The sequence below is a fragment of the Schistocerca nitens genome, chromosome 2 (genome assembly GCF_023898315.1).
Source record: "Schistocerca nitens isolate TAMUIC-IGC-003100 chromosome 2, iqSchNite1.1, whole genome shotgun sequence".
Classification (NCBI taxonomy): Eukaryota; Metazoa; Arthropoda; class Insecta; order Orthoptera; family Acrididae; genus Schistocerca; species Schistocerca nitens.
In genome coordinates, this window is record NC_064615.1 from 937,042,367 (window position 1) to 937,067,739 (window position 25,373).

General features: G+C 43.3%; 1 pseudogene; it reads left to right on the plus strand.

The window, feature by feature from the left end:
* Nucleotides 1-14,851: 14,851 nt before the first annotated feature.
* LOC126238498 (5S ribosomal RNA) lies at nucleotides 14,852-14,969 on the plus strand (annotated as a pseudogene).
* Nucleotides 14,970-25,373: the final 10,404 nt, after the last annotated feature.

The following is a 25,373-nucleotide window of genomic DNA, read 5'->3' on the forward strand; positions in this document are numbered from 1 at the left end:
AATTCCAGCCCCTCTCGCAGAATTCCAACCCCAGCAGGTAACAGATAGCCGGCCACTTCTTCTCGTCGTGGTTACATATTCGCGTCGATGGGGAGTCCCTTGCGGCCTGAAAACGATTCGTGGACCGTCGTTATTGGTGGAAAACACCTTCTCATCAGTGAAAATGACGTTGTCCCACGACGCCCTCAGATGGAGCTCCGCAAATGCTAGCCGGTATAAAATGTTGTCTTCACTGAGCTCTTGTTTCACGGCGGATCGTCGTGCATGCAGTCCAGCGTCCCTCAGCCTTCGGCGAATCGTGTCACTGGAGCCGGGGAAGTTGGTCTCCGGCCGCAACTGCTTCGCGTTCAGAAAGGGATTTTCTCTGCTCCTAGACACTAGGTCCCTGTCTTCCTGCTGTGAGATCACTCTCTTCCTGTCTGAGCCAGGAGCCCTGTTGGTGGTGCCTCTTTCAAGGCAGATCCTCCATCATCTCGTTGCAGTGGTATGTGGTACGCCGTACCGTCTGCCAGCTTCTCTGATGGAACATCCTCCTTCCTCAGTGAGAGCGACGACTCTACCTCGGCCGGCCGCAGTGTCCGAGCGGTTCTAGGCCTCGGGCATGGATGTGTGTGATGTCCTTAGGTTAGTTAGGTTTAAGTAGTTCTAAGTTCTAGGGGACTGATGACCTCAGAGCCATTTGAACCATTTTTTGACTCTACCTCGAATAGACCTCTTCCAGTGAGCCATTACGGCAGACAGCCTGTTGTGTATTTCCGCTTGCCGCTCTTATACTGATTCCAGGAGAGGAGGTAAACATATTTACGTCAAACGGAGCGGCAGAGGCAGAGGCATGCGGCGCAGCCGTGCTGGCTCGTCCCGGGCTGTTGGCCCACCAACGCCACCGCCAGCTCGCTCACTTGCGTCTCGCCTCGGCCAGCCTGGCTGGCCCGTAGCTCGCGAGCCGCGGCTAGTACAGACCCGGGCCTCATGGCCACGATCACCGCTTGAAGGATCAAAAGTTACACCTAACCTACCCAAGTCTGTAGTACAAACTAACGCAGCTGCAGCTATTATACTATAACATGTGCAGGCACACCTACAGTTGACGATTTATTCAAATATTTGACGAACAATACTTTCAAAAATACATTCATGTTAAAAATAGCTACCACAAAATATTTGACCTAACAAGCAATAGCATGACGCAGGAAACTATACTTTCTTGTAAGCGCTGTGCATTAGATGTAGCCTTAAGAAAACCTGTATTCAACCACGACAACTGAGCGGAATGTAAAAGTAAACAGGATTGGCGGCAGCTTCCCCAAATAATAGTATATAATACACGTTTTTTGCACTTATAACATGTACTCAGTGTCTCTGAAACAATACGTGCTGCACGACGGAAATTACTTTCTGCTGAGGCACTTCATTTACATCCAAATGATACACGACTACTAGAGGACGTTGCTCTTTACGGCAGTCATTCCACTTGTAAATTAACATCATGATATCGCAGATATTAGGAAACACGTTACTAGGGATGAGTAAGGCCTTAAGGTTTGCAACTAAACATGCTACTCCTAGCTACTATTGAATATGAAGTTGATTATTAACGTGTCTTCATAACCATGAGTGCAGCGTTCGACTCTCAGTCAGCATAGACGTTTTCGTCACCTTATTTCTAGTTAAACGTGTGCACATCTCGCTGATGGTGGACCAACATTGGACATTTCTCGTCTGTTCCTGGTTAGACAACGGCAGCGGTAGGCGCCGGGTTCGAATCCCGGTCAGTCAATACAACTTCAGTCGTCATTTAAGGTTCCAACCCCACTACTGGTGACAAACTGTGATATCTACATTCTGATTTTACGTACTTGTTCAACAATCCGATTAGGTGCTGGGTTCGCATCCTTGTTCCCAGCATTACATGATGGCATTTCAATTTTAAACATGTGCACCCTTTATTCCTTGGCAATGCAACACGATACAACGTATTTCGAGTTTAATTACCAAGAAGGTAATTGTCATGTTAGGGTTCCTGCTTTCGTACAAACATTATCGTCATTTATGTTCAAGTTGAGAATTGATAACTGATACTGGTGCAAACGTCAATATTTGACGTCTCTTTCTGCCTAGTGATCGAGTCTCGATAAGGCACAAAGCTGTGCTTGGTTAACAATGGCTTTACGTTCTGGGTTTGCATCCGGATCCAGAACGAAGATGTTGGTCATGTCATTTAAAGTACAACTTCGTGTACAAGTAACTGTTAATGAGTAATGTGAACAATGATATTACTTGTGATTCGCTGTTAATGTTGGTATTTCCGTAGAGTGGTTGCGGCCATTAATCACGTTTTCTTTTAACTGCTTAGTATTACATAAAGTTGATGCGAAACCACTCCCCGTTGAACGTTGAACGACATTCAGCATGTGTTGGGTAAACCTTCTAGACAGCAAAGAACTTGTTTGCAATTTCCACACAACTTTATAAATCCATATACTGTCTCAAATATTTAATTGTGCCTAAGGATTACTGAACGATTTATGTGACAAAACTAGTTGTCCCATAACATTTGAAACGTCACTTGTTGTAATTAAGTTTAGTTTACAAACGTTAAGGACTGTCTGATATCTTCTGTACTATCGTGGTTTACTTTACATCTGGACGGACTGTCATAAAGACCGGTGTTCTGTGGTAGTCTCTAGCGGTACCCATTGTGTATCTTACAACGACTGTACTGTGGAGGGTTGCGACTATGTGCAAACAGACATGCAATGTTGGTTGCAAACATTCAGGTGCAGCCTACACGTTGGAATTCAGACGTGACCTACTTTTTTTGCTGTCGAGTGTACATAATACCCCCCGCTGATTTCTGTGGGTACACATACATCCGATTTTTGAACTTTCCCTACTGCATGCAGATGCCGCACGATGGTGGAATGATCACAGTTCATCACATTCGCCATCTTTTGAGCACACTGACGTGCATCATTGTGGATTAATGCGTTTAAACGATCTTCCACAAACCCCGAAGGTCTTATTGAACGAGGAACTATTTTCTTGGTGTGCTCTGTCCAGTCCTCATACAGCGCAAATGTTTCTGGCTGCCTGCGCTGCTGTCACTCCCCTACTGAACTCAAACAGAAGAATATTTCGGAAATGTTCCGATTTCTTTACTTGGCCCTCCATTTTATGACGTCGACAGCTCCACTCACTTTCTCCAAAGGACAAAATGGCAATGCGCGAACGCAGATAGCAACAGTGAACTAGCAATAAAAGAAATGATAATATTCAAATCCATAGCAACCGGAATAACAGTATGTAAAACAGAAATGCTTCGAACTTATGCATCAGCCTGACAGACAGATTCGCTTCCCTTTAAAAATGGTTCAAATGGCACTATGGGACTTAACATCTGAAGTCATCAGTCCCCTAGACTTAGAACTACTTAAACCCAACTAACCTAAGGACATCACGCACATCCTTACCCGAGGCAGGATTCGAACCTGAGACCGTAGCAGCAGCGCGGTTCTGGACTGAAGCGCCTAGAACCGCTCGGCCACAGAGGGCGGCCCCTTGAAAAAGAGTCTGGGTGTTTCCGCGACTTCAATACGAGGGCCTGGAATTCTTATTAATCTCTCGGTTTCTTTGTCGAATGTTACTATTTATTTACTTTGTATTTGCTCATTTATTTAGCCTGATTTAAATAGGGCTATCACTCTTTCTGGCTATCACGCTTTCTATTACATCGGAGGTTTCACACGTGTAGTATCTACATCAGAGTTACCTAAGATTATGATAATTGTAAAATGAAAAATAGTATTAAAATGATGAGAGCGTCTCAGCTGGCGCGTTACTAACTTATGTTGACGATCAATTAACAATATTAATACTGGCATTACTTGTACTACTGCAGGTGCAGCAACTGATGGTGACACATTAATAATAATAATAACAGTAATTTTGAGATTAATAACAGTAATGGTAGTGCTAGATAAAAGAAGAATTTATTGGCATACAAAGTACAATTTTTTCTGATATAGTGAGTTCTGGGGAACGGAAATTTAAGGAGACTACATCGGCTAAGGAAACTGGGAAATGAAGATCAGACTGGAAAGAACGATTTACAAGGTTAATGAGTGCGTACAGGGCGTTGGTAATCTTATTGTTGCTTTAGTAGATATGTCATTACCTGTGTTTTGAAGCTGGAGATGTTTTAGTAGTTGTCTAATTGTTCCAGAGTCAGTTTTCTGCTACTGAGAAGGACTTCGAGAAGGTTGTTGAACGATGGAGTGGGACAGGAAGAATTTTACTCTGATGGGGACGGATGTTTCTGACATATTGTTCAGACAAAAGCGTTAAGATCGAGGAGGGATATGAGGTACAGTGTTCATTCATAACACAGAGTATATGGAAGTCTTTGGGCTTGTCTGCACGCAACCAGGATAGCTGTGCATATGTTGGTGATATGTGATCAAAGAATCGAACATCACAGATATAACGAACGCAGGCATTATAACCAGTTCCAGGCGCAGTGAGCCTTCTTGAGAAAGGTCTTGCAGGGTACCACGGCTGTAAACAATAACTGGAAGTATAAATGTATTTACAAGTTGATTTTTCAGGTCAAGAAGGAAGAACATTTTTATACTTTTGTAGGGCATGGAGAGATGCTGATGACTTGTTGCACATTATAGTTTTGTGCGTAGTCCAACTGATATTTCCATCTATTATTACTCCTAGACACTTCTTTGAACGAGAGAAGTTGATATTTGTCCGATTTTGGCTAAAGATGATAGAGATGCCCGATATTTCGGGATAATGAGCCTATAATGACCAACCAGGTTCAAATGGCCCTGAGCGCTATTGGACTTAACATTTGAGGTCATCAGTCCCCTAGAACTTAGAACTACTTAAACCTAACTAACCTAAGGACATCACTCACATCCATGCCCGAGGCAGGATTCGAACCTGTGACCGTATCGGTAACGTTGTTCCAGACTGAAGCGCCTAGACCAAACAGGATTGCTTGGATTTGGATCAGGTGAGCCTCAACCTTATATCCTGCGCCTATTTTGATAATACTCAAAGGTCGGTATAGAGATTCTCGCTAGATGTCTTCAAGTTTATAGGTTTTGCACATAGACGCAACTGAAGATCACCAACTTACATGTCGTATTTGCGATAGGACAATACTGATGACACATTTTTTACGTACCGAACCCTTGGGAACACCGGGCACTACCTGCCTACACTGTGACTTGATGATGCCGGGCATCACGCATTGCTGGCGAGACGTCAGGTATGAGCGAAACCATTACATTGCATTTGGCGAGAAATTTAGGCGGCTAAGTTTGGCACGTAAAATGTCGCTGTCGACGGTGTCCAAGGATTTGCTGAGATCTGAGATGCACATGATAGTTGCCTCTTGTGCATCCATGGCAAGCTTCAGGTCAGTTGTTACCATTATTAGATCATATCTGCGCTGCGACGTTTACGGAAACCTGATTGGTACCCGTCTAGCAGGTTCTTTGTAGTTAGGCAGTCTGTTAGCTTGTCGTGGACTATATTTTGTAAGGCTTTGGACAGTGCAGAAAGAATGAAAATACACTATGTGATCAAAAGTATGCGGACACCTGGCAGAAAATGACTTACAAGTTCGTGGCGCCCTCCATCGGTAATGTTGGAATTCTGTATGGCGTTCGCCCACCCTTAGCCTTGATGACAGCTTCCACTCTCGCAGGCATACGTTCAATCAGGTGCTGGAAGGTTACTTGCGGAATGGCAGTCCATTCTTCACGGAGTGCTACACTGAGGAGAGGTATCGATGTCGGTCGGTGAGACCTGGCACGAAGTCGGCCAAAGGTGTTCTATAGGATTCAGGTCAGGACTCCGTGCAGGCAAGTCCATTACAGGGATGTTATTGTCGTGTATCCGCCACAGGCCGTGCATTATGAACAGGTGTTCGATGGTGTTGAAAGAGATCATCGCCATCCCCGAATTTCTCTTCAACAATGGGAAGCAAGAAGGTGCTTAAAACATCAGTGTGGGCCTGTACTGTGATAGTGCCACTCAAAGCAACAAGGGGTGCAAGACCCCTCCATGAAAAACACGACCACACCATAACACCACCGCCTCCGAATTTTACTGTTGGCACTAAACACGCTGGCAGATGACGTTCACCGGGCATTCGCCATACCCCCACCCGACCATCTGATGGCCATATTGTGTACCGTGATTCGTCACTCCACATAACGTTTTCCCACTGTTTAATCGTCTAATCTTCCTTTCAAAGGAAGGTATCGTTTGGCATTTACCCGCGTGATGTGTGGCTTATGAGAGCCCATCGACAATGAAACCTAAGTGTTCTCACTTCCCGCCTGTCATAGTCCTTTCAGTGAATCCTGATGCAATTAGGAATTCCTGTGTGATCGTCTGGATAGATGTCTACCTGTTACACATTACGACCCTCTTCAACTGTCGTCAACAGACGAGGTCGGCCTGCGTGCTGTGTGTGTCCCTTCACATTTCCACTTCACTACCACATCGGAAACAGTGGACCTAGGAATGTTTAGGAGTGTGGAAATCTCGCATGCAGACGTATGACACAAGTGACACCCAATCACCTGACCACGTTAGAAGTCCATGAGTTCTGCGGAGCACCCCATTCTTCTCTCTCATGATGTGTAATGACTACTGATGACGCTGATATGGAATACATAGCACAATGCACCTAATATGAAAAACGTATGTTTTTGGGGGTGTCCGGATACTTTTGATCACATAGTGTACGTCGGTAATCCTAGGGTTGTGGCAGCGGGCTTTTCAGGTAATGGCTTAACTAGTTCACTGAATCAAAACTACTGTATGCCTAATAACTCACTTTGACGGACTATATCACTTAAGTTGTTCTTATGTCTTTGCTATCGTGGATGAAGACAAATAAGTGGCAGGGCACACTAACAAGGTTTGGCGGCAGTAACTTACTTCTCGCACAACGGTAAAGCAAGTCGGCCACCTGGACAACTGTGAAGAAGGAGCATAATAATCCGCAGAGCAGGCGGAAGACAGCTCTCTTCAGGCGAGAGGACTTCTAGCGCATCATCGCCAGCTACACTAAGCCGCCGTCCTCTCACCACCACTGCCGATGGACTCCAAGTAGGACAACTCTGCTTCGTATGCCTGTGTCAAATTCATTGTCTGGACCTGCTGTAGTGCCGCGGATCATAGAATCTGTCAGCAGTGCTCAACTACAGAAAACGTTTCTTCCGCATGTCTGTGCTATTCTTCCCTATGCCACACTCTCACTGCACTTGATAATGACGTCAAAAAATGGTTCAAATGGCTCTGAGCACTATGGGACTCAACTGCTGAGGTTATTAGTCCCCTAGAACTTAGAACTAGTTAAACCTAACTAACCTAAGGACATCACAAACATCCATGCCCGAGGCAGGATTCGAACCTGCGACCGTAGCGGTCTTGCGGTTCCAGACTGCAGCGCCTTTAACCGCACGGCCACTTCGGCCGGCAATGACGTCAGCAAGAGCCACTGAGTACATCCTGTGATAGGCACTGAACTTCAAGAACATCAACCGTCACTTGCTTCTAGCACAATGATTTTCTTGTGGACTTCAAATTTTTTCAGCTTCCGGCGATTTAAGCCGCATTAATGCTTGAGGACGAGTAAATACTGTAACTGTGAAACGTACTCATTATTGGTGTAGGTCACAGCAAATATATTACATCAACGTCGACATCTGCACATTCCACCTTTCTGATTTCATGCTTTCTAAATTGTATGGTCTGACTGCACAGAATTCATTTCAACAATGGCAAGAGTAATTCAAAGGATACCACAAGAAACCCATTGAGTGCTATATCGCAAGTTAAATCTTTAGTAAGGCTCATTTGGAAGTGTAGTATTAACAGTTATATCAGGAAAAAAATTAGCTGCTAATAGTTAAACATTTACATTAGGAGGGCGACAGAAAAGAAGTATGCAGTAAGAGCAGAGATGAAACTTCTAAGAGATTTCTGTATTACAATTAAAAAATGGAAACCGTCGACATTCAAGAGATGTTCAAAACAAACCATTAATTTGCTCCATGAACACCGAATGAAAAATGACGATCCACAGTTATGATGAATGTCCGCAACATCGAGAGCGAAGGCGAACTCCTTGGGACTTACAAACCGCGCACAACATTCAGGTCCGTATCCACTCTTAAAGACTGTATGCAGAAACATATTGTTGTAACTGGGTGAAGAGAACTGATGGAATGTGATGGCATACGAACCAATTCAGAACAGTCTGTCGTGGAGCTTATAGTGAAACTGCCTATTCTTTAAGGCGGAGATGCAAATAGAGCGATAATATGATTTATAGGGACGGAAGAAACAAACTCAGAGGCAGAATTTGTCCATTGGTTCCAGGTGGTAGCAACTTCAATGTCACACACTTTTCAGGGAGTTGGTTTTCTGTAAACGAGTAAGTTTTTTTACGCAGAGCAGGAATCAAGAAAAATTCAAATTATTTTGACTAGCCATTGGCCAAACGCAGTCCTCATACCGCAGTTGTAATTCTTTTATGCCCATTTTCCCACTCTTGCTTGCTGTGACGTAAATGTTCCCTACTGCCCTCGCAAGATCACTCACACTAGAAAGAATCGTAGGGGGCAGAGCGCCTCCAATTTCTCGCAGCACAATAAATAACTTTCTAGCCAATTTACCATCCAGATTAACAGTCGGCTTGACTCTATATGAATGAGTTAGTGCATCGATGTTAGCTGATCTTCTTATAACTATCTTGCTACCTTTAATTTCCAGGGATCCTTTCATATGCATTTCCTGTTCACTACTAGATTGGCCGGAGCTGAAAACAAATTCCTTCCTGAACTATGAGATAAGTTTGTTTATCTAATTACCCATTTTATGGCCGATTCCGCAGTTTTCTGTGCATCGTCAAGCTGACGATTTGTTTAAAATTTCGTTACCTTACGTCTTCCAATTTTGTAGCACTGTTAGAAGTTATGCAACCGTCCACTGCTTCCCTTGAAATCCTATGATGGACGCAGTTTGATTTGCATAACGTAGGTCACTTTAAGGTACAGCCTGTAAATTGTATCGAGCATCCTCGAAAGGTCAAAACACCAGTTTTTGTAACAAGAACGCCTTGTCCTCCCTCGAATATCCGTAATTTGTCTTATGTACTACACGGTCATACCGCTGCGGATTTATTCGAAACCTGTTCGTAATTGTTTTCTTAATACGGTGCAGATGGTCTTGTACGTAGCTATGTTTAGTACCCGTTTCTTGGACAATGGCTGTCCTTTGTTACGTTTCACTGGAGGCTGGATTTGTGGCTCCCTTCCCTACAAGGATGATAAGCTACATGGCTCGACACCTGTTTCAGTATCACTTCCAGTCATTATCATTATACTCCTCGTGTACATTGCCCACACAGTGGAGCGTAGACGACACCACACATTCCACTGACTCATCTTGCAGATACGCAACTGTTGTTATGATGTAATGCAATGTTGCCATTGCTCTGCTTTGTATCAATACTACTAGCATTGTAGCGCTGTTGTGTCACTCGTCTACTATGCAGTTCAACTACTCCGTACCCTCATGATGTGCTCACCATTTGATACCTCCACTAACGCCCCACCATTGCCATTGGCACACAATATTGTGGTTGCACTGAACACAATGTGTGCGGCGTCGAATACTGTAAACATCATTGGCCTTTTGCGAACTCACACTCAAGGGGTTCCTTGGAACAAATTCGGGGGAATATGATATGTCCGTGCTCAGTCGAGAACCGCCATCCTATTTTCCCTGAGTAATCCTATATATGATAAAGTGCTTTTTAAATTTGTACTAGCTGCCGAGATATCTTTGTTATACAACGCAACACAGGAATCTATGTCAACCATCATTTCGTTTTCATGTTAGACATCTAATCACTGTATCACTGTTGTTACTTTTCCTTCTTGTGTTATTTCTTACGTTTATGGTGCCAGAAAAAATATATTTTTCAAATTATCCTGTAAAATTTTACGCATAATGTCAAAAACCTTTGCTGTACGTATATTTGTGCCACAACACTGTTGTTAGTCTGTGTTATTCTTATGATACCCATTGCTAATCGTTAAAATGTAAGTTTCTCCTTTAAATTAACCAAATCTATTGTTCAATAATTTACATACACGTCAATCAACGGAGGGTATAAAAAGCCCTTTGCCCTACTTGTGCCAGTATGTTGTCATACAATATCGTCAATTTATCTTTCTTTCTGTATGTTAATTATCTACAAGTTGGCTAAATGTGTCGTTGGATACCGGAGGCAACAGAATAATTAATTAAATAATATTCCGTCGCTATAGTTATGCAGGCGGTCGACTTGCGTGTCCGGTGGTCATACTCTGTAGTTACTGCAGCTAGAGCAAAGGCTTCCACCGTGTTTGCAGTTTACGCGACTTCGTCCGACAATGGCAAAGATACTACCCGATCAAAAGCATCTAGACTCCTAGAAGAGGACTTTCATAAGGGTGTGTTCACTTTTTGTGCTTCTTATTGACAGTATGCACTGTCACGATGACACAAACAACGATCGCCTCCGAACTGTTCCTCTGCTGTATGAAGCACACAGTGTGGTGTCACCGCTAGACACCACACTTGCTAGGTGGTAACTTAAATCGGCCGCGGTCCTGTAGTACATGTCGGACCCGCGTGTCGCCACTGTGTATTCGCAAACGTAGCGCCACCACAGGGCAGGTCACAAGACACGGACATGACCTCGCCCCAGTTGTACGGACGACATAGCTTGCGACTAGACCTACCAAGTATTCCTCTCATTTGCCGAGAGACAGATTAAATAGCCTTCAGCTAGTCCATCGCTACTACCTAGCAAGGCGCCATGTGTATCATTGCTAATTGCTTACTACTATGCAAGAGATGTATTTCAACAAGAACAAGACTACATTAAAGTTAAGTATATTAAAATCTCTCTTCTTTTCTTTATAGTTTTCATCCAGTCTCCTGTTTCAGAATTTACGCCCGTCTGCGTTAGTTTCGCGTGCACCTAGCCACTCATTGTGTCGAGACCTTAGGGAATCGACACAACACACAGTGCTGTAAAATGTGCTCAAATCCTTCAGCAATTCGCGTTTTGCTAAGCACAGTGAGGCGATCACAGCCTAACAAGGAAAACCCACCCTTACCGTAACACTACTCACTCTTTACTACAGTGTTGGCGCTGCACTTGATGGCGGGTAACGTTCTCCAGCCATTTGCCAAGCCCAAACCCTACCATCAGATTGCCACTGTCGCTTAGCATTGATTAAAGAAATGTCTGGCTTACGAGGAACTGCTCGATCACTGTATGCTGTTCGTTTTAACGCGTTAGACTCAGGTGAGGCTGATGAGGAAGAACGACAACTTCTAAACAGTGATAATAAATGATCGAACTCTAATAATGTTGTATAGCGTCGTTGACGCTTCACAGGTTGCCGGAAGCTATCCAGACTTCACACAGAGGTGTGTCCGCTCGGCCCATGGCTGATCCAATTTGCTGTTACTGCTTCTCTGTCGACAGCAAAGTACTCTCTCATCCTTTAACACTGGCGTGTCCATCCCTCATAACATCTAAAGTCAATTCCGCATTACATAGGGGTGTCCGAATACTTGATCGGATAGTGTAAAAAAAGACATCTGTTAATGCTAGAAGTTAGGCTTACAATAAGTTATAATTAGTGGCGGGAATGGGAGGAGAGAGGCGAGGAGACAGTAACAAGCGCCCCAGAACTGAACCACGGATGTGCTTTGGTGACCAGACCATGTATGTGACGGAAGCAATACGCCCAAAGGGGACGGGTGTTCTGACGCCTGCGGGAAACTATGAAGAACGTTCAAGAAGTACTGCAACATATGTTTTTCTGAAAGCAGATTGGTGTTATTCATGATTTCAATACAACGTTACTCCCCACTCTTTTGGCTACAAAAACCTACTGCTCATTAAAATCTGTACTGGTCGCCGTTGGAGCCAAAATCTTACTACGTCAATAACTTCCCTATCATCCACGTACTGATTCGTGCGATGTGCATCCTCCATTGGGCCAAACAGCTGGAACTCGAAACGTATAAAGTCCGGGCTGTAGAGTGGACGAGGAAGACAGTGCAATGAATTTTTGCGCAGACGTGTGTGGCCTTCGTTGCCATGGGCAAGGAGCATTTCCTTTGCATTTTTGTGCAGACAAACAAGCTGAAGTCGTTTCTTTTCAATTTCCTGAAGGTAGCACAATACACTTCGGAATCGTCTGTTGTAATATTTCTGGCTTATTCAGCTATCATATTAGGCTCCAGGAAGCTATTCCCAGGGCAGTGGAGATGCAAGAAGCATAGAAATGACGCAATGTGGGATGAGGTACCGGTGACAGATGTTAGATTCGGTACCATTCCCGTGAGAAAGACCGCCTGCATGATGCTGCTGCTCTGTGATTGGCTACTGTGTTCGGCGATAGGGCGCCCAAACGTTAAACTTTAGTTGTTATTATTAATTAAACCTGTAATTCAAATTGCTTCATTTTTTTAAATAAACACCTCTCAACAGCCAGTTATCAATCATTCATTTCAAAATTATTAAAAATCAAAGTATTACTAAAACAAAAGACTGACGATATCACTGCGGATGCACTTGGGTGGCGTTCGGGTCGCGCCTTGCTGGCTTGGCGCGCGAAGTGTCTCGGGCAGTCCGGCTCCCCAGTTCTGACCGTTCCAGTAGACAGACATGTTGTCTGTTATAGCAGTATTTGTTTCATGCAATTTTATTTACTACAGTTCCGACCGTCGCTAGGTACAGATATGTTGTCTGTAAGAGTAGTATTTGATTCATGTAATTTTATTCTCCAGTTCTGACGGTTCCAGTAGACAGACATGTTGTCTGTGGCAGCATGTATTTCATGTTATTTTAGCCAGATATAATGACTGTGGAAAGATATGTTCGATACGTTGTGATCAAGAATAATTTCTCGTGTCTATATCAATAAAAACGTGAGTGGCATCCCAAATGAGTTATAGTTTATTCGTAGCAGCAGTTCCTTGCGAAGTTAATTTCAGCCTCAAGAAGAAGAATCCACGACCTGCGTGCTGTTTTCTGCGCTGGGGACATCATCATCATGAAGACAGCAGGTTAATGAAGTGTACAAGAACTTATGTATTCCACACAGGGCAGTGGAAACAACTAGGCACCTCAAGTGTACTGCATGCACAGTACAAATGTGCTCAGTGACACGTCATCTGCAGTAATGCAGAGGAGGTAAAGAAGGATGAAAGCATTAACGCTATCTCACTTTTATTCCTTCTTTCTTGCCGTACTGTTGCACAATGAGGGAGGTCATTGTAAGTGGACATCCTCCTCTAGCATTACTTTTCCTCAACAGCAATTGTCGACACCAGTATTATTTTTCGAATTTTGAACAGGTCGGTATCATCTCAGTTGCTTTTCTGAAAACTTTCATATAATTTTATACACAGTATGTTACATTTCAAGCAAAATTTATGAAAAGGAATTACTTCGTAAGATATTTTAGTTTCGATGTTACAATCTATAAGAACTAATTCTGAGTGTACAGTTAAAATTATTTACTTTTGGTAACATTTGAAATTACGATTTTATTTGGACACTTACAATTTCTATTATTAATTACGCAATCCTGCACTGTTTACCATCATTATTTCAGGATTCATTTATGAAATTAATAATGTAGCGAAAACAAGTAGCAGAAATAATTCAAAAGCCAAGATCGCTTAAACATTGTTTACTAGATGACCGGTTTCAACACAGTAAAGGTGCCTTCATCGGATCTGTGAAGATATAACATGACAGGTTTGAGGGAGTGCTTACATGAGTTACACTATACACATTACTATTCGTACAGTACCGCATACCTGAATGTAGCTTAACATGTATAAATCATTGATATATAACGATACATGAGGCAGACCAGCTGATATAAAATCATTGTCGCAGAAATAAAAATTAAAAAACAGCTGCTCTCATGGTCATTCTATTCCATCAGACATCTTGTGACTTCGGTTTTATATATCTAATGGAATAGAATGACCATGAGAGCAGTTGTTTTCTAATATTTATTTCTGCGATGATGATTTAATATCAGCTGGTCTGCCTCATGTATCGTTATATCCAAATGATCTATACACGCTAAGCTACATTCAGGTATGTGGTACTTTACTAATAGTAATGTACATAGTGTAACTCATGTAAGACCTCCGTCAAACCGGTCATGTTATATCTTCACAGACCCGATGATGGCACCTTTAGTGTTTGAAACCGGTCATCTAGTAAAAAGTGTTTAAGCCATCTTGGCTTTTGAATTATTTCTGCAACAGAGTGATCTCCCCACAACACACTAGGTGTTCACTGCAGAAAACTAGTAGGAATGCATTTGTTAAGAAAAATTGTAAGCCATTTGGAATATTGTTATTTCCGCAGACTGCGAGAGTCGTAAGCTTGCCTCTGATGTGACCGGACGTATTTTTGTATAATATGTGCGAACAATGTAATTTCGTCTTTGTTAATGTGAAACATTACAATACTGTATGATATACTAAAATGTGAGAAAATCAGTGGAAAATATATTTACGTAAAAAATTCTGCCACAACAATCTTCCACTTTATTTAGTTCAACCAACTGTGAGGATCTAGGTTAGATTTTCAGCATCAAGAATCAGACCTCTAGACAAGAAGAACTGGAGCCGTCTCAACATGACAAGCTAAGTAAACTTGAAAGTTTATTGTAATATTCGCTCCACTCAGATCTTCATAAAAGACTTTGCTTATTAATTACCTGCTAACGGCCTCGCCGCAATGGTAACACCGGTTCCCGTCAGATCACCGAAGTTAAGCGCTGTCGGGCTGGGCTAGCACTTGGATGGGTGACCATCCGGTCTGCCGAGTGCTGTTGGCATGCGGGGTGCACTCAGCCGTTGTGAGGCAAACTGAGGAGCTACTTGATTGAGAAGTAGCGGCTCTGGTCTCGGAAACTGACATATGGTCTGGAGAGCGGTGTGCTGACCACATACCCCTCCCTATACGCACCCAGTGACGCCTGTGGGCTGAGGAAGACACGGCGGCCGGTCAGTACCGTTGGGCCTTCATGGCCTGTTCGGGAGGAGTTTAGTTTTAGTTTATTAATTACCTGGAATGGGCATTGTTTAATGTGGAAGAAGGAAGGAGGGGGGAGATTACAACATCAAACACTATAAATCCTTCAGAGTACCAGAAGACTTCACCGTCTGAGGGTGCGGATTTGAACATTTTCTCCGGAAGAGAGGTCACGTGGAACCACTCAGTAGATTGCCATATGGTTTCCTGTGCGAAATGATCAACTCATGCTCCATGGCCTGTGATGATGTTAGAGAAAAAATTGGCACCATCAGCTTCGTAACGCGGAAACAGTTCTGCACAGATGCGGTCCGCCGTCTGTTAGACGGCGAGGAACCTTTGAGTACCCCAACTGGTGGAAGAGTGTGTCAACGCTATCAACACAGACGGCGTCCAGTTGAACAGTGAGGTGTGTAATTGCGATCCGTCGAGCACCTCGTGTGAGAGTGTCCGCACTTTCGAACAGTGTAGAAGTCCCAGCTGTGTGTGGCCGGCTGTCACGCGGGAGATCAGCAGGTTCGCGCGGCCGTGTTGTGGTGATGACAGACGCCTCGCCCAACGACCCACCGTGCCTTTGTCACAGTCAGCCGGCCGCGGTGACCGTGCGGTTCTGGGCACTTCAGTCTGGAACCGCGTGACTGCTACGGTCGCAGGTTCGAATCCTGCCTCGGGCATGGATGTGTGTGATGTCCTTAGGTTAGCTGGTCTAAGTATTTCTAAGTTCTAGGGGACTGATGACCTCAGATGTTGAGCCCCACAGTGCTCGGAGCCACTTGAACCATTTTTTTGTCACAGTCAGCTCTCCGTAGACATTCTGCAAACGTCTACGAATATCTGAGATCCTCTGGTTTCCCGCCAAAAGATACTCTGAACTAGCTGTCTGCTTGGAAACCAACTCCGTTACAGACGCGATTTTGAACGCTTCGTAGAGCGCCGTCACCTATCGGAGCTTCATGAAACTGTAGGGGCTCAATGGGAATATTCCACGGTGTCCCACAGTAAATTCCGTATTTCCTCAGCGAAAATTGCCCTATAAAAGAAGGTGTTGCATTTCTCATTGATCGTTCGTCGTACTTATGTGGTGTCCATTGGTACCTGTAGACGGCGCAGTTGATGGCGTGCGAGATGAGGGCGGTGAGGACGGGCATGACGGCCATGTTGACGAGCACTGTGCTCGGGAAGGCGGCGAGGAAGAGTCGCAGGGAGCTGGTGCGCGGCGCACGCGGCACCACGACGCACAGCTGGTCGGAGTAGGCGGGCGGCGTCATGAACTCGAGCAGCGGCGCCGCATACTCCTTGAGGAAGCGCGCGTTGGCCGCGAGCAGCGCGCCGCCCAGCAGCAGGTCTGCGAGCGCGCCCGTGTAGCCGCCGGAGGGCAGCCAGTGGCCGAAGGTTTGGCCGTCGGCGGGCGCCGCCACCGCCGGCGAGAAGTTGGCGTAGCGCGCCAGCGCGGACAGCACCTCCGCGTCCACCCCCACCAGCCGACCACCCACGCGGTACACGTCGGGCGGGCTCTCGAACATGGACACCTTGGCCGGCGCGCCGTTCAGCTGCTGCAGCCCGAACAGCCGCGCAGGCCGCGTCGCCTCTTCCAGTATCCGGGCGCTGGAGTCCAGCACCGCGCGCGCAGCGCCCGTAGTGGTCGGCTCGAACCGCGCCGTGTCGTGTCCGCGCTGGAGAAGCCCCGGCGCGTAGAGCAGCACCTGGACGACGCCTCTGTGAAACAGCAACTCCTCCAGTACCTGCAGCGTGCGGTCGGCCGAAGCTCCCCCGCGCTCCGCACCAACTGCCCTGACTAGCAAGCACTTGTTATTCGGCTGCAGAGAACTCAGCTCGCCGGAAATATTCTTCTCGTCCACATCCTCACCGACAACGACCAGCACGTCGTCTCCCACGATATGCCCATTAGAGATACTCGTCGACATCACGAACGGTAGAGAAGCTCTTCTGCAAACATCGGCTACAACATTCGCAACTAAATCGCCACTTTTCGGACCGAGAGGAACTGCAGTCACTTTGTAGCTCCCTTGGAAATACCACGTCGCCAGTCGTGTCACAGTTCGCTCGTATTTGTAGTGTTCATCATCTTGCTGCAATGGACGCCGCAGGTTGAAGTGCTTCTCACTGGAGGCGGTAGTGAGGAAAGAGCCGATCATTGTCAGTAATACAATGAACATTCCGTCCGGGACTACGAAGTTAATCTGAAACAAAACACAGAATTTAATATTATCAATTTTAAGAGGTGTGAGGCAGAGGTTCTATATAATTGGAAACGTTCAACCGTTTTCTGTTCTAAGACAACGACGCTCTCACCATCAATGTTGTCAGACTTTTCTCAAGTTTACCAACACATTTGAGGCATTTATAAAATAAAACAAGGGGTATCTGGGCTAGAGATATACACAGACAAATACTTATAACGAAAGAACTCGATATTTTATGTTATTGGGTAAAACCACAGTCGACAGAGAGGCTCTCCAAGAAGTCTTCAGTTGAAACTTCCGGGCTGAGAGGCCGTGGTCGATGTATAAAATTTCTACCGGCTACTGCCGGATGATTTCAGAAGATGTCTCCCGCAGATGGAGACAAAACGTCAGGTAGAAATTTTACTGCGGATGACCTCAGAAGATGTCTCCCGCAGATGGAGACAAAACGTCAGGTAGAAATTTTATACATCGACCACGGCCTCTCAGCCCGGAAGTTTCAACTGAAGACAACACCGGCCGTGAAAGCCTACATTGTATGTTCTCCAAGAAGTGATCTGATCCTCACCATTTCATGAAACAAAATCCCATGCCGCTTGTGCACAAGTGACAGATCACACCAGTCTCGACATGTTGGCGAACTATGCAGTTCCACTAATACGCCTGACGTCTTTTTCCAGCAGGATGGTAGCCACCACCTCTTCCACTCTCCTGAGCGTTGGAATTGAAGGGGGCGGGAGGGGGAGGGGGAGGGGGGAGTGTCCATTGGCTGACCTCCTCGGTCTCCCGATCCGTCTCCGCTCGATTTCAGTGCATGAGGATTTATCAAGGACATCGTTTACAGAACAAGTGTTCTAGATCTGGTAGATGTGGGACAGTGGACGTACGCCGCAGCAGAGGCCGTAACGCCTGTCATGCTTATAAACATCTGGCGACAGATAGAGTGCCGTTTTGATATCTTCTGAGATATAAACAGTGTCCACATTGAACTGTACAAATATGTATGCATCTTTGAGCTCCTGTATACGAAGTCAGACGAAAAAAGTTATAAACATTAATAGCTTCTGAAATATAAACAATGCTTTTGTATACCTCTAGGCTTGACACCCTGTGGAGTAAAAACACATTGGACTGTGGTTGTTCGTCTTATATTAAAATTGTTGACTTCTGTCAGAAGTCGCTCAATCTCAAACTGCACACCCCTCTGGCCCGGGTCCTCCTGATCTGTGGTCTCCAAGTGGGTCAAGTTGACGCGAACGTGTTTTAGACTTTTTAGTATTTCAACCTAATGAGTTAACTTTGACAACCTGATAGTGAGAGCATTATCTATTTTGTAGGACAGGAAGCAGTTGATGGCTGCCAATTATTGATGTTAAATAAGGCAATTTTTTCAGCTATATCTGAACAGAATTCTAGTGGCTGGTAACATTCTATTCACTCTTTAATTTCTTACAGTTTTCTTTTACTTTCTTCTTTTAGTCCACAAATGATTACTGATTTCTCGTCGCGGCTGTAGCATTTGTTTCTTTGTCCGGATGCCCACTCTTATCCTCGATTTATTCGGTGAGCGAACGGTTGAAAGATGAACTAAATCAGCCTGTTCACAGGAAATTGGTGGACGACCACGGACAGTCAGACCACTAACGACAAGCAAGACTATATTAGGTAGCCTTTAGGGAATACGCTCTGACTTAGGAAACCTCATTATAAAACTCTGGGTCCAACAAAAAAAAATAAATAAATAAATAAAAACAGAAGAAAAATTCTTGTGTAATAATTTCTTGTCTCCCGGGCGCTTAGATATAATGTCTAAGAAATGTTGCGACAAACTTTGACAGGTTGTAGAGGGTGTATTGAGGAACAAATTGAGGATACTATCCCATTTCCAGAAACGTCATCAGACGACATTACAAAACAAGTTATAGGCACCAGTCCTTGCTGCTAGGGCAACCTTCCGTCAGCAAATGTGACTTTGTACTCTGACGCAGTTTATTTTTCTCCCGTACACAGAAAAACATAGGACTTTTAAGACGGTTCGAGGAGAAAAATAAACTGTGGATGGAAACCTATGTCCAAACCAGTCATCCACTATGGCCGCAGAGCATCGCATTCATAGGAGGCAAGGCCTGTCTATGCAGCAGCTAGGTGCGTCTTCTCCCCAGCGGGATGGCAGAATGGTTAGCACACTGGAGGACGACAATTCAATCCCGGGTCTCGCCATCCAGATTTAGGTTTTCTTCTCCAAATTGCTCCATGCAAATTCTGGTGTGGTTCCTTTGAAGGGGCACGGTCGATTTCCTTTCCCATCTTTGACACAATCCGAGCTTGTGTTCTGTCTCAAACGACCTCGATGTCGACGGGATGTTAAACTCAGTCTTCCTTACTTCCTTCTAAGTTTGTCGCAATACTTCTGTAACACCTTGTATGTAAAATGTTCACTTTACTGCTTTCAAGTACGTAACTGCCTTATTCAGATGTACTTAATCCATGAAAAGTTCGTACAAATATTTAAACAAATACAGTCAGTCACTTTGAACATCATGAACCCATTCAACAAATTTTAGTGATAGGCACTACGTCACATGACCACACAGTGTAAAAAGAATGAGAACTGCTTGCTGAAACATGTAATGTGAATATTTTATATGTAAGTGACTGTGACACAATAAATTATAACACAACACTTATAAAGGCCTCAACATGTCAATTTTTTTTAAAAAAAATAATAGTAATCAAAGTACGAAAATTCGTGTTTCCGTCTGGTTAAAAAAGACAAAATGTTTGGCATCAGATCCTGAGCACATACACATGGCGTTACAGGAGGAGCAGCACATATTTTATGGACAGGTAGCATGGAATAATTCGAATAGAACACTGAACGTAACATGCAATTTTTATTGGTTCTAGAGCTACAGCTGATAGAATGTGACCCAAAAAATACTCACAGAAATTGCAAACAGAAATTATTAAGTTCAGAAATGATCTTCATAAATTCCACTTCCAACTTCAATACGCTTTCAGATTCTCTTCACTAATACCACGTGCAATTCTTCTGAGGGTTTCCTGGTCTTCTTTTATGAGAGCAGATCTTTCATAGAACGATCAACTCGTCTCTTGTGCTTAATATTTCTTTGTACACTAGGCCTGTCAATCATCCTCACAGGCAAAAATACAAGGGGTAAGATCCGGTGACCTCAATTGTCAATCTGCTGATCCATCATCCAAGGCATGTTAAGTTTAGATGACGTGTCATCTTGTTCAAATATTTTATCGATGACAAACCTTTTATAATATGCTATTTTGATCCATTTGACATCTTATGTGTGATGTCAGCGTAAAATGAATATGTTTCTGTTATAACCAGGAATAACACAATAACCTCTTCAGTCTGGTTTATTAAATCACAAATCACTTTTTAACAATTATGTTAGCCAAGCGTCTACCCAGGCTCACACTCAGAAGTAATGCAGAATTAAAGTTTGGTTATACCAATGTCCGAATGTGCATGGTGGGGTGCACATCCCGTAATTATTCCCAAGTCCAGTCTCTCCAAGTGAAGTCGCAAGATTTTCCGCCGAGCAGCCAGGTAGCCTCGAGTGGTGCGGCGAGTCATCCACCAGCAGCTGGAACACGGCGTACTGCACTTCCCGATGAGAACTGTCGTTTGCGGCGGCGGCCGGGTTTATATAAGGCTTGCTAGTTAATGGAGCCGTCGGCTGGGGTCGCTGTTTTCCAGGGAAAACCAATCGCAATGTTTCCTGGCGTAGCCAATTGCTGTGCGCTGACAAACGCGCGCGCGCGAAGGCGGCCAGCGATGGTAGCCGCGAGCCGCCCGGAGAAGTGCGGCCAGCGATGTATTTCTCGGCCACGTAAGGGAGCGTGCGTGTGAAGACGGCCAGCGATGGAAGCAGCGGGCCGCCCAGAGAAGTGCGGCCAGCGATGTACTTGGCGGCCGCGTACTGGAGCGCGTTGTTCGGTGTTTGTTAGAAGTGGTGTATACCACAGTTTCACAACAAAAGATTTTAAGACCTGAAAATCACAACATAGTCTGTTGAAACCGGGCGTCTTTAATAAAAAAATGTTTTATGCGTTCCTGGCTGTTGAATGGTTTCTTTGTAAAGATTATATGTGTATCGCATGACAGACACTGCTGTCCCTGCCACCTGAAATCTTATGGAGGCCACTTTGAACGTCTGTTGTGCATGCTTGCATTTAACGTTTTGGCGATTACACCAGCTATTAATGAACCAGCATTCCACATTTGCAATGACTTACTTCGCTCTCACATTATCCTGTGAACTTGCTTTGTTAATAACTTAAATATGTTACCTAGACAAATTTACTCCCGGAATTTCATTGTCGTACATTAATTATTTTTGTTGCTGCGTTTTTTTCCGTCTGAGTACCTTAATTTCCGGTAGTTTTTATAATTTCGAAAAAAATGAATGCCATCTTTTAAAAATGGAATAAGATGTATGAAACTTCTATAACTGGCCTGCCAGAAGGCGAAAGCTGAAAAATGTTCCAAGGTGCAACTCTCTCCCCTATATTTTCGTCAACGACATTTTTATGCGTTATATACTGTGTTATTTTGTAAAGCAAAACAACCATTTCAATACAATATGACATGGTCTATTTTTTCTGTATTGTTCTTTCAAACATATCTTACTCACCAAGCTTATCTGCCACGTTCCATATTCTCTTCTTCAGCCTAACAATTTTAGAAAGCAACATGCTATACAATAATTTTAAGGCGGGAATTATTTATAATTATTTTAAAACTATTGAAAGATGGTTAGCACTGAAGATCTCAATATTCACACTACTCTCACAGTGATTGTGCCTTTTCAAACGGTGAAGCTATGTTGCTTTAAAAGAATTATTGCGCTATCCATAAATCGAATTGTCCTGCACTGAGTAAATATAAATTAAGAGACAGACTTCGTACATCAGCGAAATTATAGTGTAGATTCTTTTGTAGGCGATAGCTTTCGAAAATATGCCTACTAAGGGAACGGATGAAAGTACAAAAGAACAACAAATGTTCATTACCAATAATTTGGCTGGCGTGACTCAGAACCAGAGATGGCATGAATAGTAAGAAACCACGCTGAGCGCAGTTTCGAAGAATAGGAAGGGAGAAAAAGATACACCTTGCTCCTATCCCTGACGCCAGGCAATTAGATTTCTGCTGAGAGATTTTCGACTCTAGAGTTGCGGTAAAATGTTACTGGAGCTTTCACTCGAGAGAGATGACTGCCAATAAAAATCCTTCCAGGAAGAAGACTCGTCCATTCCAGCCGAGCTGCAGCAAACATATATAACATATATGCAACTGTCTACCCCCCCCCCCCCTTTTCCACGAACTTTAGTCACTTCGTAATGAAATGCAGTAATGCATTTGGACTGTAAGTGTACCTACTATCAGTAAGAATCGCTGGGGGTACACACCTCGTCTAGTTCTGGCCATCTGCAGTAGCCACGCACACAACAGCTGCAGCCTACACACACTAACTCCTTCCCATAACGATCGTCCCATGGTAATGAGATGCAATAACGAACCTCAGCATGTACCAGAAGCTTATCTGCGTTCTACTTGTCAGCCAGCTATATGTAAATATCTGACGGCTAGGGCAGTGGCACTGAGATTTACCAATAAAGTAAAGTATTCATATGATCAAGAATGAAAAGCACTATATTACTTATGTTCTACAGGATTAATTTGTTGGCTGATTGGTTTTCGGCGTAGGAGGCCATCATCAGATCTTGACTATAGTCACCAAGAAATTTTACAGTGTTTCTATACAACATTGGAAAAGATGTTACACATGTAGATTGAGACACAAACACACAGTAAATGACATCTTCGTCGGTGTAGTGGTAGTGCAACTTAAAAGGTAAAAAGTGGAACAATAAATAAATATAATGGGAGCAAACACCTGAATGGAAAACGGTGCCTACATAACAGTTTACATGAATAAACAAAACCAATAAAATGAAACAAAATTAGCACTTAACAAGCCTGCTTCAAGAGGTATTAAACATGGACAGTGATACAGAAACCTACTAAAAGAAAGAATTAACAATAGTAACAACATAACATGTGGAGTTGTAACAATTGTTAGTTCCTCCTTTTAACTGGTTCAAATCGCTTTCCATAATATATAGAATTGTTAGAATTGTTAATTCTTTCTTTTAGTAGGTTTCTGTGTCACTTATCAACTAATTTTATTTCATATTTATTATTAATATAAGCTTTTATGTAGGCGCAATTTTCCAGATTGGTGTTAAAGCTTTTTCCCGGTTTGCTCGCTTTATATTTATTCATAGTTCAGATTTTTACCTTTTAAACTGAATTATCATCACGGTGTCAAAGATGACATTTACTCTGTGTTAGTGCCTCAGTTTAGACGTGTAACATCTTTTCTAAAGTTCTTTACAAAAATTGTAAATTTTTGGCGATAATAGCCAGTTAAAATGTGATAACGGCCTTATAAGCAAAAAATGGTTGGCGCAATATATTAGTCGTTGAAAATAAGGAATTTAATGCTTTCCACTCAATATAATGTTGTCCTCCCAAGAACCGATGGAAGAATCTGTTAAGAGGCGTGTGATTATTTACAAATCGTTAACTTGTGGAAATATGTTTGTTCTTTACTTTAAACAGTGTAATATAATGTACTAGTATACACTGATAAGGGCAGTTAGCGTCAGCTAATACACGTAAAAAATCCTGTGCAAATAAAAACAATTAAAAACAAACCTTGTCAACATGTCTGCACCTCGGGCTCCTCATACTTTTATTCAAGGTCGTGATCTCTGGTGCATCACCTTAATTTCTTTACTTCACTGTATTTTGTACTTACGAAAAGAATATATCGCACAAATTACATTTATTGGTGAACTGTTGCAGTCCACAAACGGACCCTCTTCAGACCGTACTCCAGTGCTGCTCTGTTGAGACGGATCGACGGAATAGGAATTTCAGAAGCCTCCAGATGCTATCAACTGGAGGATTCTCCAGTTCTTGGTCCGTGAATCTGTCTGCACACAACAATTTTGGAGCATGGTCTGAAGATGGTCCGCTTTTGAACTGAAACCAATCATCAATAATTGTGATTTGGGTGATCTAGACTGTTTTCTAAGTACACTTCTGAAATTCGACAGCGGTTTTTCTCAAAAAAATTAAAGAAACATGCAAAGAAAAGGCGACATCTTTGCTATATAGAAATAAGACATCGAGTGGCTAGCAACGGATCCGCTTTTTCCTCATGTACAGCGCCAATCTAAGATCTGCAAACTTTAGAGTCCAAACAAAACTCACTGTTTTCTCGAAGAATGTACTACGCATCAAAGAGATACACCCACTGAATAACGATATCAGGAAGTACCACTCTAGGTTACTACATATATTCAACTGAAGTCATTAATAAAATGACATAGCAAACAAATTAAAAATTCCAAAGATTTACATCTTTTAAGAATGGTAACCTATGCATGAACGTATTTTTTTCATGAGAAAGTAGTTATAATTCATAACAGCAAAGCAAATGATGTGTGGATTCTGGAAATCACCACGACTGCGGATGCGATGAAGTCATTTGTTTAAAAAACTAGTTCATGTTTCCAATAAGTAATAAGGCCAAGTCATTTGCTTTCTTCCTCTTCATACACCACTAATGTCGTCTTTCTCAGAAGACATTAAATTATATACACTGCCGTATAAAAAAATCGAAACATACAAAACAATCAATGGCTGTTAATGTAGCTTCGGACACGTACACACCACCAGCGAATGTATAAATAATTAGAGTTTCGGTTTTCTGTGACAGGTAGAATGGCTACAAGAATGCATTAATGTTGTTCGTGTTGTAACCAGGCCTGGCAGGACACACAAGATGTTCGGACATTCCCATCACAAACTTCTAAGATTTCTAGAGGGAAGTGAAAACATAATATTTTGAATAGGAGCCTATCTCCGGAAAATTGGAAAACCAGACCTA